A 14,506-nucleotide genomic window follows, 5' to 3' on the forward strand; every position below is an offset into this window, starting at 1 on the left:
GAATATGACACTAAAGTACCAAAAAGAAAATAAAAAACAACCAAGGGGGACTGTATCAAACTCAAAATCCTTTGCAAAGCAAAAGTAACAATCAGAAAAAAAAAAAAAAGTAACAATCAGCAGAATGAAGAGGTAACTCATGGAATAGGAGAAAATATTTGGAAACAATATATCAGATAGGAAATTAATATCAAATATATATATACACACACACATATATATGTATATATATATATGCACACATATGTGTGTATGTATATATTTGATACATATATATGTGTGCATATATATATATACATATATATGTGTGTGTATGTATATATATATATATATATATACACACACACACTAAGGATCTAGACAAAGTCTTAGGGAGATGATGTTTAAACTTAGTCTTGAAGGTTAAGTAAGAGCTAGGAGAAGAAGAAAGAAGGTGCAGAAGGTGGGCATTCACGCAGCCTGAAGAGAGGCTCATGAAACTGCACAGAAACAAGGAGAGCTTGGTATTAATGCATTGTTAAGTGTAAACCAGAGGGGTTTGGGAAATAGAACTGGAGAATTAAGCAAGGCACCTAGAATGGAGAACCTCATGTGTGCCATGTTTGGAAGGCTGGTCTTTTTCTACTGATTCTGAGTAGCTACTAAAAGGTTATCAGCAGAGAAGGGTCATGATCAGATCAGTCTTTTAAGGGAGTGCTTGGATTGCTCAGTCAGTTAAGCATCCAACTCTTGATTTAGGTTCAGTTGGTGATCTTGCTGTTCATGAGTTGAACCCCACATCGGGCTCTGTGCTGACAGTGCAGAAGCTGCTTTGGATTCTGTCTCCTGTCTCCCTCTCTCTCTGCCCCTTCCTTGCTTGTCCTCTCTCTCTCTCTTTCTCAAAAATAAAATAATAAACATTAAAAAAAAGAAAAAAAAGATCAGCCTTTTAAACAGACCATAGAATTGAGAGGGAAGTTTGAGAGTCATGTGATAAAAAGAGATTATGGAAATAAATTTTTTTCTTAAGGTTTATGACAAGCTAATAAAGAGAAGTCATAAGAGATCAAAAGATATAAACAACATCCAGTTCTTGAGTACCCAGAAAGACACTTTTGCTTTTTCTGACATTTAGCAATAGTTGTGATGTTTACAGTGACTCAACCACACTTTTTATCCAGTTTCCTATTTAGCCATTAACATATATTTGTGAATAGTTTTAAATCATCAGTACTGTACACATTAGGTGCTCAAAATTATTTTTTTTTTTTTTTGAGAGAGAGGGTGGGGCAGAGAGAGGGAGAGAGAATTCCAAGTAGGCTTTGTGCTGACAGCCCTGACATGGGGCTTAATCCCATGAAATGTGAGATCATGACCTGAGCTGAAATAACCAACTGAGCCACCAGATGCTCCTCAATAATTATACTGTTGATTTGTTGTGGTTGCTACACAGGGTTGAGCATAAGGCATGGAGCCATGTAATAGTTTGGGTTTTTTTTTCCCCCCTCTGTGTGAAGTTAATTGGACTATGTAGAAATTTAATTCTCAACTTGGCCTGGAAAAAAAAAAAAGTCTCTTTTTATCATCTCAGTAGGAAACTCATTTTAGGCATTTTAAGCATACTTTCATGATTTTGACGAGATTATCATTATCATAATCATTATTATTATCCCTCATTAAGTTCCTGGAATACAAGGACATACCATCTTGAGACAGGAAGCTTTTTAAATAGCCTTCAACTTTTTTTTTTTTTTACTGCAATAATTATAGCAAATTTTGAATTCTAAGACCCTTTATATTGTCTAGGCTAAAATCCTTAGGTCATTTGGTTAATATTTGTCCTCATTTTTTTAGAGATGTGTTGATAGCCTCAAGCAACCCAATAAGATTTTGTAAACACACACACACACACACACACACACACACACACGTGCGCAACTAATAGCTACTGTAGAAATATGTATAATGTATGTTTTTTATCAGGTCTGAAAGAATAGATTTCCTATAGCCCAAAATATGTTTCTAGTCTAGGCAGTTACTATACTGTACAGAAAGTATATAACTTAGACCAACATTAGCCACACCATACAGGGAAAAAAAAATCTCACGTTCTTACTGAACTCTCTGTACCAGGATTTCTGCTTTCCAATCTAGACTGCACATTGCCACCAATGAGTGTCATTTCTCTGAGGCACAATTCTGGACATGTACCCTCCCACAGTGGAAGACACTCTAATAGATCCCTTTTGTTCACCTGAAAAGGCTGGCATTCAAAGCCTTTTGTTGTCAGGTGACTGCACATTTATTATCAGCCAGGCACTCCTCTGGGTGAAGCAGAGATAGCCATGAAGAGGCCTGACTTGAAGGAGTTTGTATATTGTGTCTGAAATGGAAGGCAAACATGAGGAAACATAAAATGTGGTTCTGTGCCATGAGGACAACATGACAGGATAATATTGTATGACAACATGGGAGGTGCTTTAGTCAGGCAGTCAAGGAGGAATTTCTGAGGAGAGGAAATATGAGTGTGTCTAAAGGTTGTGAAGGAAAAGTACATGAAAACATTTGGTATGTGACATTCCAAATGCAAGTAGCAAAGAAGACTTTGATATGTAACACCTGCCCTATAATTAAGGTAGAGGAAGGGCCAAGCAAGTGTTCAGGAAGAGAGGTATTCAGCAGAGCTTATCACTGGGCATGCCAGAAGGAAAAAAAAAATATCTTCATTGACATGATTTTCAACAGGCTATGGGTGATGAGGATTGCATTTAAGAGAACACAGTGTAGCAACAATCTTCATATTCATATACGGTTCATGATGTGATACTTCTTGTGCAGTCCAGCACATTTATCCTATGTGTGTAATTTTATCTTAGAAATACACAAAATAAGGAAGTGGTGGGTTGTGAAATCTCCCAGATGTGTTTGGAAAGTATTAACTGAAGAGAATTCACTCAAAGTGTCATCTGTGGTCCCATGAGAAGGGTGGTCAAAGATCCTAAGAAGTGGAGTTTTTTTTTCTCTCTCAAGACACTTCATATATCATTTTCTAATATCATGATTCACTCTTTTACAAATTTATGCATTAATTTAGTAAATATTGAGGGGTCACCATGTGCCAAAATCTATAATACTGTCTGGAGATATGACGGTGAGCAAAACAATGGTGGCTTATGGTCTTTTCTTCTGGATATAAAAGGCCTTAACTTTAAGAATCCAATTTCATACCTCATTATGGTCCCCTATATTACCTGTTAGCACATTTATTTGGCAAGAACCTAATAAATGCTTGGAGGGAGAAAACCTGAATTTAAAAAAAAAAAATGAAGAACCAGAATGAACGTACACCTGGACTAAAATCTTATATAGAAATCCTAGGGAAAGCTGCTGGCTTAAAATCTGCTATGGTAAAGCCTGGGCTATTCTTTAACAAATGCAAAGGGATTTGAGTGGCAGGACAAGGACAACCTTTCTTAACTCATTGCTCAGGAAGTCCACAGCAGAAGAGAAAACTAATTGTGCATGGTAGCCACGATTCTTAGATGCCTTATTGATACTCTTGATGAGGGGACATTTGGAGCCCCAGACAGAATTTACTTCAGAAAAACATTTCCATAATCAAAGAAAGAGGCATTCATGCCATTGGTTTAATTTGAAGAAAGATGCCTTCCAACAATATTATGGAGCCTTGTTCTTACTCTAGGTTTCTAGTTCTAGGGAGTTAATGGAATTCTACAATCATTTTAGGTAGAACCATGCCCCTCCCACATTACACCACACCTAAACTAACAATCTAAGACACATTCTGATTAAACAATGTATGGTATTACCCACTGTCAACACAACTGACATATTCCACATGGCATGTATATTTTAATAGTATTTTTTTTTACTAACTGCATCAACTTGAAAATGCAGAGAATGCTTTGCTACAAAGAATAGTTCCCTGGTCTCTAAGTACAGATGTTTGTTCATGAAAAAAATATGCACGTGCTAAAGGGCCAGGCTGTCCACTGTTATTGAAGGTAAGTCGTGAAGGAAATTGGGAGAGCTTTGAGAAGCTTGATTCCAGCAACAGCAGATGCTACAAGACTGACCCCAGATGAGGGAGGGATTCCCCTGGGCACTAGTGAGCCTGGACATGAGAGAGGGGCTGCTGCATCTTTTATATCTGGACATGTCCTCCTCTCAGGGGCGTAGAGGCACCCATGATTCTGGGGGGGGCTCCTGAATATTCCTGAGTGGTATGACTCCTGGAGCCGCCCCCCGCTGCAACTCTGAGTTTCTCATTAGATGTAAAGGCAAAACATGAGCTTTTATTTTAGGTCTTATAAAACATGTCATCTTGTGGTAATAGTGGTTTTGCTGGTAGGATTTTTCTTTGAAGTCTTTAGTACTTCTGACTGAAGTCAGATCATTTGCATCTTGGTCTCACTGCTGCCTCATTTGTTGGAAGTGATTCCTATATCTACATCTTAGTACATAACCCAATGCAAACTGCCACTGCAGGGGAGGGGGTTGCATTCATTGAACAATTTACTATAAAACTATCCAATTCTTGCATAACTTATGCTTAGCCACCTACTTTGCTGATGGAAGATTCCAGGTGCCTTACCACTGATAAACTCGTTATACTTAGGAGAGTAACTAATATATTGTATTTGGATAGTATTTTATGATTTACAAAGCTTTTTAACTTGTATTACTTCATATCATATACATGACAACCCAGAAGAAAGAAGATGCTTTTTCCATTTTGCCAGGAAGAAGCTAAGGTTCAGGAATGTTACATGTTCACAGAAATACAACTAGAAATTGAAAGGACTCAGATTCAGGCTAACAGACTTAGAAGTCTCTCTTTTTGCCAGTGCTACGCTGTCTTTCTAAAATGGGTACAGCCCCAGCAGATCCCTAATTATACCCTAACAAGCAGTGCACTTCTCTCTTTTAAGAGCGAAAGGGAGTCCTCTGGTTTATACCCTTGGCTCCAGGCATGAGAGGTGCAGGTTTTTCCTCTGGAATAGGGGGCATAGATACAGCCAGCATGCCATGACAGAGCAGCCCTAGGTAAATACTAATACTCTGGACTAGCAACTCCATATCAAGTTGCCTCCGAAAAGTAGTTTGAATGCAGCTTTGGCAGGTCCCTTTAGCTCTTTTTTAAAGATCAGATACTTATGGATGGGGTGCCTGGGTGACTCAGTTGGTTGAGTGTCTGTCTGACTTTGGCTCAAGTCATGATTTCACAGTTCGTGGGTTTGAGCCCCACATCGGGCTCTGTGTTGACAGCTCAGAGCCTGCAACCTACTTCAGATTCTGTGTCTCCCTCTCTGTCTGCCCATTCCCCAATCATGCTCTGTTTCTCTCTCTCCCAAAAGTAAATAAACATTAAAAATAAATAAATAAATAAAAATAAAGATTAAGTACTTATGGAGTACTCACCATGCCCCAGGACTTGCTAGGCACTCTGAACAAGAGGATGTGGTCTCTGCCCTGGGGGAACCTATAATTTAGTAAACAGGACCAACGCATCAGTTATGAAACTGGTTCTTGGCATGACAGGGAGGCAGAGACAGAGAGACATCAAGAGTGACAGAGTAAAGATTTCTCTGTACAGATTTGCTACTTCAAGTAGTGCTGCTGTGGTGAGATGCCCTGTTCTGTGTACTCTCTTTCCTAAAGACTTGAACAGTAAAATCTATTTTTTTTTTCCAATGGGAAGAAATAAAACTTGAGGAAGCCAATAGGACACAAACTTCAGATTCCCCAAAGGCTTGATATAACCCAGCTTTAATTTCAGAGCTGAGTTTTTATGATAAAGTTAGACTACCTCACAAATAAATTCAGCATCGACTCAGTTCAAACAGGGAAAGTTCACAGCAACCTTCTGACAGATGTTCAAAAAATGCCAATGGTTCAGGAAGTAGGAATAAAACCAAAGATGGAAATGCAATATTAGGCTTTACAAGAGCCTGGTGAGACTGTCCAATCTGCATTTTAGGCAGTAAGTACTGAAGGGTGGTTCTTTCATGAGACTCTTCTTTCTGACTCCCATGTTTCATGGGACAGGGACCAACAGTGCAGTGGCCTCCCGTGGTACACTGCCTCATCCCCCCCGTCACCAGACCTCAATTTGCTCACAAGTGCACACCTCTTGGCTCATTTTTGGACCTTGGGCCATGAAGGAACCTCATGCCTGGGCCTGGAGTAGGTGTGCAGCAGTCTTGAACCGGGACTCAAGTTGGACCAGAATGATGCATTTTTCTGGAGTTCAGGTACCTGCCCATGAGTATTTTTCATCTGGGGAGATTTCTTTAAAAGCTAGACCTATTGATCTTTAGATCTTGGAGAGCTGCAGCAAACTGATAGAAACTGAAGTATTCAATCAAGTTGGTGTAATGTACGTGTTAGAAATGTCATGATTTTTATTCTGTTGCTCTTTAACTTCATAATGTAGCATGAACGTGGGAGTCAGAGGTAAAGAAATCCAGAATAACCAGGCTATTTCCCTAGGGCATTGATGTCTCCAGTGGGGACCTGTCATTGTCAGATTTTGGTTCCTAAGATACATTTTTCTTACATTAAAAGTTCAGAGTAAAAACCAATGTGTGTCTGTCTGCCTATCTATCATCTACCTATCAATCTATCTATTATCTCTGCCATCTAATCTAATCTAATCTATCTAGGTTTAAGGCATGTACCCATTACTATTACTATTAAAGAGGCTGTAGCAGGAACTTCTGGCTGAATTTGACACCAGACCAGCTTTGTCAATAAAGTCTGACCTTTCTATCTGAAATTGTATGCATGCTAAAATGTATTAAATTAAACAGGAGAAGCCTGAGTAAGCAATACAGTCATACAAGGCCAGTGAGGCCTCTGAGATGAAATTAAACATAAGGGAGGTGTATGCCCTCTGCATAGTACTCTGTCCCAGCTGAGTATTGGGGTAGCAGCAGTTTGAGCTCCGCATAGTAAGTTCCCGCTGATATTAGCTTCGGCATCTTGTTGGGAAAACAATTGTGTGTGTGCTTGTGTATGTGTGTTGCAGGAGTGTGACAAGCTGGATCACAAAGAGGTGTAACACTTGGGGCTCAGGTGGGTTTTGCGGTGAGATTTCACTGGATGAGCTTGAAACCCAGGCTACTCCAAGACTGCTGGGAGAGTCTGCAGAGACTTATATTAGCATCTGAGGTAGCAAGAAGGCCCTGGGACTCAATGATACCATACTGCATTTAGGGCATTGCTTCATGGTTAAATGCTTTAAGCAATAACTCTAACATCCTACTTTGGCTGTGGTGGCTCTGGAAAATAGCAAAACCAACAGACCAGTAGGTCAATGTTATACAACTGGCTTTGAGGAGCATCTCTGAAACCCCAATCTCACAGCACGTAACTAAAAAGAAATGAAATGCTGATCTTTATAAAGAACCACCAGGGAATCAATGAAAGAATTTGAAAAAAAAAAAAAAAAGCAGAAGGAAAAGAATATACCTGTGGCTAACTTGTGAGGTATTGTCATCTGACCATGCTATAAATGTTGACTTTGTCACAGATTGAGATCTGAGGGTATAACAATTATGCTAGGTTATGGACTGAATGTTTGTGCCTAACTCCCCAAATTCAAATCCTGAAGCTCTGTCCTCCAATGTGATGGTATTTAGAGATGAGGCCTTAGAGAGGTAATTAGGGTTGGATAATTAGGTCATGAGAGTGGTATCACCAATGGGATTAGTGCCCTTATAAGAGGAGATATTAAATAAAGGGCTTGCTCTCTTAATCTCCCCCCATATGCACAAAAAAGAGGTCCTATTAGCAGGCTGAAGGTCACATACAAGCTCAAAAGCCACCGCCTCAGAATGAAGCCTATTTTGTGGGTACATTGATCATGGACTTCCCACCCTCCAGAACTCTGAGAAATTTCTGTTGTGTAAGTTCTACCAAATCTGTACTATTTTGTTATGGCTGCCTGTGCTAAGCTGGTTTGGAGGGGAAAAAAAACAAAAACAAAAAACAAATATGATTCTTCATCTTATTTGGGCAAATAGAATTAATAAAACTAGTTGCAAAGCACTGTGAAATGAGATCTGAGTTTCTTTCTTTCTCTATTTTCTCAAGCCAGAGACTGACTACCAATTCTTCTGCTCATAAACCATCTACAAAATTTACAAAATGACTACAAAATTCTACCACATCTGAATGTTTTAAAATGTTAGTGAGAAAAGTTTTGCCTGTGTACATTTAGAAACTTGTAAATTATTGTCATTGATTTCAAGTTTAATGCTCTTTTCTGTAAAGTCAGTTTTGTAATTGACTTTATTGTTATCATTGTTCGTCATTTCTCATCATTGCTTAAATTAGGAAACACTGATGAAAGTGAAAACAAAACTCAAGGGAAAAAGTATTGTTTATATTGTGGGATATTTGAATGTTCATTCCGTTTTATAATCAGATCACAAGCAGCATCAGTAAGCAAAGCAAAATAGTAACGCAGACTTTTGCCTACTCCCTATTTTTTCACTCTGCTCTGCCTTTCTGGGTCTGTAAAGTTTCATGTCATTAGTCCCCTACCACAATTTATCAGCCTTGGCAAAGATTTTAATGACAACTGGAGATCATCTCGCTCTGGGAATTGTTATTTACATTCTGTATCTCTAGTGTTTGGCTAATAGTTAGCCTTAAATGAAAAATAATTTAAACACCACAGTTGTCTTTGGAGTTTATTGTGATACTCACAATCAGAGTCCTAAGGGGTGTTCTGGAAATAGTTTGAGATGAAAGAAAAAGGCAGAGAGAGAAAGCAGGTTAGGTGAGCTAAGACAAATTAGCACCTAACTACAGGGGGTGATAGGATTCTAGAATGGTAGAGAATCGTAGAGGAAGATTTCAAACATCAGGTGGTTTGATGGCCATCAACTATACTCTCTTACATTTCATCACAGGGAGCATACTCGACCAATGGATCCAGGTGACATACTCTGAAATCCATTGATATGTCTGCTTGGGGCCATGCTGCCTACCATGCTCTCACAGCCAGTGACTGAATGCTACAGGGATACCTAGCCAGGCTGCTTCCTGGGGGATATGAGACTCCTATGACTGGTGACTTTGGCTCAAGTATTCTTTGTTGGCTTTGCTAAAACTTTGCTTGAACTGCATTTACAGTCTAAGAGTTTTCCTACTCAACCTTCCTTGCTTCTTTCTTCCTTTCATAGAAATTAGACCTGTATCTTGCTTTAATAATTCTCCCAATCTATTCTGACTCCCTCTTGATTTTTCCTCATAGGCATTTTCTCCATTAAATTTCTTACACGGCTAATAGCAGCATGGTATCTGCTCTTCAGAAGACCCTAATTCACACAGGTGGGAAGGTAAAGATAATAAAAATAGTGTTGAATAATAAGATTCTGTGATCCTTGCTGTTATCAAGGATATCAGCTGACCCATCTAGGAGTTTTCTCCAAGATAATTAAGGCTGAATCTCGAGGATATATCAGGATGCTATTTGATATATTCACACCTGTGTGATGTGAGTTTAAAGAAGCTGGTATGTTTGGAGCCTAGGCAGTCAAGGCAGCTGAGGAAAGCAGTAGTTTATTCTTAATCTTACCCTGAAGTCCATAGATCAACTAAGACATGGGGAATAAATGAGCATCTGAGTCCATCTAAGAGGGCAGAAAGGCTCATGGTCATTTTTATAAAAATACCAAACCCAAATTTAGGGTTTTTTCTCCAGTTTCATTACCTTGGTAAAATATTTAGTTTTTAAGTGGAAGGTAAGCAGTCACATCAATAGTCAATACTTACTAAGCCCTTGTATGTGCCAGACACTCTAATAAGTGACTTAAACTACAATCTCATGAGGCAGAAATTATCATTATTATTCTGTGATAGATGGACAAAGTGAGATGCAGAGAGGTTAAGCAGTTTTCCAAGTTTCCATAGCTAGCAGAAGATGGAGATAGAATCTGAACTTGGGCAGTTGGAGCCCCAAGCTCTTATTTTTTAAAAGTCATTTTTTTAATGTTTATTTATTTTTGACAGAGAGAGAGAATGAATTAATGACTGAGTGGGGGAGGGGCAAAGAGGGAGGGAGACACAGAATCCAAAGCGGGCTCCAGGCTCTGAGCTGTCAGCACAGAGCTCGACTTGAGGCTCACAGACCTCGAGATGATGACCTGGGCCGAAGTCGGCCACTTAACTGACTGAGCCATCCAGGCGCCCCTACCCAAGCTTTTATTTTTAAGACTCTAAGGCATGTGTCTCAAAAGTTATATTTTCTAAGACACAATTTTGGGGGGAAAATAAATTAGAATTTTCAACTATCACATGCCAGTTTGTTTTAGTCAGGTTGTATAAAAAACACTGAAGATAATCATTGTTATCTGGAGCTTTTTGAACCAGCGTTGTTCCAATAACTAACATGGAGACACATTTTTGAGGACAAATACCCATCTGGCACAGACCACTCAGCCTTGAAATTAGCCATGAACTTGACCTGAATATATCCATTTTAACTTTCTTACATGCAATTAGCATATTTTGCAAATTTGCATGGTTTTGAACAGATGTTTTGTTTGTTTTCGTTTTCCTAACACATGGCCCAAAGTCATTTTTGTTTTAGTTTTTTTTAAATAATTCTCAAATTAATCAGAATGAAGAAGAAACAAAGCTATATATTTTATAAAAGTGTGAGATTAAGAAACAGACACAACATCAAAATATTCTCTGAACTGATCTGAATCTCTTCAGTTCAAATTCTTTCAAAAGAAAATCTCAGTATTCCCCTCCTTGGTCTTTTTTAAAATTTTATTTATTTTTATTTTATTTTAGAGGGAGGGAGAGAGATCATTAGCTGGGGAGAGGGGCAGAGGGAGAGTGACTCCCAAGCAGACTCCACACTCAGTGTGACTACACAACACAGGGCTCAATCCCAAGATCCCAGGATCATGACCTGCATGGAAATCGAGAGTCAGACACTCAACCAATTGAGCCACCTAGGCGCTTCAACCCTCATTGGTCTTTACTTTAATCTTTATTTCTGCTTGCAAACAAGGTGTTATGAAATAAAATACACTTTATAGTTTATCTTTGTGTGTGTGTATATATGTATGTGTAGATATGAAATCCTAAATGAGAGAACAAAATAAATGGATAATAAAAAAATATTTTGAGATTGTCTATAACAGACCAAGACATTTAAAATATATACTTTTTCTTTGAGAAAAATCATCACTCGGAAATATAATTGCCTTACGTTCTGACCATGTATTATTATATGCCCTTCTATTAACTTTTTTATATTGATAATTCTAAGACACTATTTAAAATAGGTTCTGAAAAAGTGTTGGCAATGTCTAAATTTATCATCTAAGAATACACCACCTTCCTGGAAACCACTGATGGGAAGTAATTTTCCCACCTCCTCCCAGCCTTCTGGTCTTCACCTTTATTCTACATGGGTAGGCTTTGTTTCCAAGACATGAGACCTGAAAGATGGTTCTGAGTAATATTCTGCCTAGAATATGCTTGCCCCCAAGACAAGTCACATGCTGCAAGGGGTCCAATGTAGCCGTGACATCCTATGTGCTGATTTTAGAGATTCTTTCCTTCCTCAATGCAAGGGAGATGAAGTTTTCATTGAAAGGGAATTCAGTCTGATTCTATCTGTTCACTTGCCAGGGATTTTATATAAACTAAAAGGAAATATCGCAACCACAAGCAATGTTTGTCAATTATAAATATGTCATTTCATAGATCAATTGGACATGACTAGGCACCTACAAGTGACAATTTTAATAAAGCCTATGGTTGTCTATTGCAGAGTCTTTTGAAATAAATCTGACAGATTAGGAATTTTGCAGTAAAATACTCTCTTTTTCAATGAACTGGAAGATGTGGTATGGGAAATTTAGTAATGAATGCAATGTTTAAGAAAATTATATTCTGCAACAGAGCAACATTAGGTCTTTTAAGTAAGTATTTTTTTTTAAGTTTATTTATTTATTTTGAGAGAGAAAGAGAGAGCATGCAGGCAAGAATGGAGGGGCAAAGAGAGAGGAGAGAGAAAATCCCAAGCTGAGAGCACGAAACCCAACATAGGGCTTGAACTCACAAACTGTGAGATCATGCCCTGAGCTGAAACAAAGAGTCAGATGCATAACTGACTGAGTTACCCAGGTGCCCCAAGAAAATAATTTTTTAAATACTATTTTGGAAGTACAAAGCAGCAAATGCCAGAAAAAAATGTGGTGAGAGAAAGCCTGTATAACAGGCTGCTATAAGATAGATTCCTGGATCACTTTGCACTATTAGAACAGCACAATTTTCTATCCCCAACCCCAGGATTCACCCCTCTGCCCCTTCCTTCTTGCCAAATGATTTGGACTAAAGGAAGGAGAAAGAAGAGCAAAGGTATGGATTTATGATAAAAAGTAGAAAATACAAGGGACAAAAAAAAGGCAGGAGGCATTTTAAATATTTTGCTTTTTATTCACTAAGAAGAAATGCATATTTAAAATTGCCAGAATCAGAACTACTACTTCAGTCCACTTTAAGAAGTAAAGTAAGGCGGGGCGCCTGGGTGGCGCAGTCGGTTAAGCGTCCGACTTCAGCCAGGTCACGATCTCGTGGTCTGGGAGTTCGAGCCCCATGTCGGGCTCTGGGCTGATGGCTCAGAGCCTGGAGCCTGTTTCCGATTCTGTGTCTCCCTCTCTCTCTGCCCCTCCCCCGTTCATGCTCTGTCTCTCTCTGTCCCAAAAATAAATAAACGTTGAAAAAAAATTAAAAAAAAAAAAAAAAAGAAGTAGAGTAAGGCATCCAGCACGTTTGATGGAGTATTTATATAGGAATTTCAGCTTGCTCTGTGATGGAGCTTTTGTATTTAGCCAATTTATTTTGTGATCTATTTATGTTTCTTCCCACTCCCACCAGCAAAAATACTCTTTTAATGGGCTATAGGTAGCAGAAAAGTGTCTATAAACCCATCTTTTCCAAGGTATAAATGGCTGAAGTAATTTTGCATTTTGATAGGGAAATAAGGAAGAAATGCCTATGGTGAATTTCTACAGTAAATACAAAGCTTGAAAATTCTATGGTGGAATTTTAGGCAAAAGGGGCCAGTCAATGAAAAAGAAAGATTTTTTTTTCAGTTGTGGTAGGCAAGAAGAAAGGAACTTTAATGAAATAATCAATGGGAATTTAATTGTTATTGACTATTTTCTGCTAGGACTTAATGGGCCTGCAAATAAAGTATATGAAAAATTAACAATTAAATACCAAACTGCTGTCTTGCATTTTCTCTTCTCTTCTATAGCTATGCTATATTTTCCATACTCCCTTGAAGTTGGATGTATCCATATGACTGAGATCTAGGCAATGGAGTGTGAGCTAAACTTATTTCTAGGCCTAACGTGTATAAATATTTCATATATTCTCCCCATCTTTTCCCCATAGCCTGTCCAGGGAAACTACAGATGGTACCCACGGAAGCTTTGGGAGCTGTCAGTTGAAACCATTTAGCTTGGTTTCTTAAATACCATAAGAAGGCAGTCCCATAGATCTATTTATTCATTTAGTAGTTCTATTGAAGGTAAAGTTTACTTAAAGCAATCTACAGATTCAGTGCAATTCCTATCAAAATACCAACAGTATTTTTCAAAAAATGAGAAGAAATAATACCAAAATTTGTATTCAATCACAAAAGACCCCAAATACCCAAAGCCATCTTGAGAAAGAACAAAGCTGGAAGTATTCCATCCCAGATTTCAAGATATACTACAAAGCTGTAGTAATCCAAACAGTACAGTACTGGCACAAAACAAACACATATATCAATGGAAAAGAATAGAGAACCCAGAAATAAACCCATACTTGGCCAATTAATCTATGACAAAGGAGGCAAGAATATACAATGGAAAAAAAGACAATCTTTTCAATCATTGGTGCTGGGAAAACTGAATAGCTACATGCAGTAGAATGAAACTGGATTAATTTCTTATACGATATATAAAAATAAACTCAAAATGGATTAAGGACCCAAATGGGAGACCTTAAACTGTAAAACTCCTTAAAACATAGGTAGTAATCTCTTGGACTCTGGCCATAGCAACATTTTTCTAGATCTGTCTCCTTAGGCAAAGGAAACAAAAGTAAAAACAAACGACCGGGATTACACCAAAATAAAAAGCTTTTGCACAGCAGAGGAAACCATCAACAAAACAAAAAGGCAATGTACTTAATGGAAGAAGATACTTGCAAATAATATATCCAAAAGGGGTTATATCCAACATATATAAAGAACTTAATACAACTCAACACAAAAATAAAAAATAAAAAAAAATGAATCCAATTAAATAATGGGTAGAGAACCTGAAAGACATACAGAGGGCCAATGGACACATGAAAAAGTGTTCAACATCACTAATCATCAGAGAAATCAGAAGCACAATGAAATATCACCACATACTAGTCAAAATGGCTAGACCAAAAATAAACAAGAATTAACAAATTTTGGTGAGGATATGGA

This window comes from Herpailurus yagouaroundi, unplaced genomic scaffold (assembly GCF_014898765.1).
Source record: "Herpailurus yagouaroundi ecotype Mexico unplaced genomic scaffold, PumYag 100, whole genome shotgun sequence".
NCBI lineage: Eukaryota > Metazoa > Chordata > Mammalia > Carnivora > Felidae > Herpailurus > Herpailurus yagouaroundi.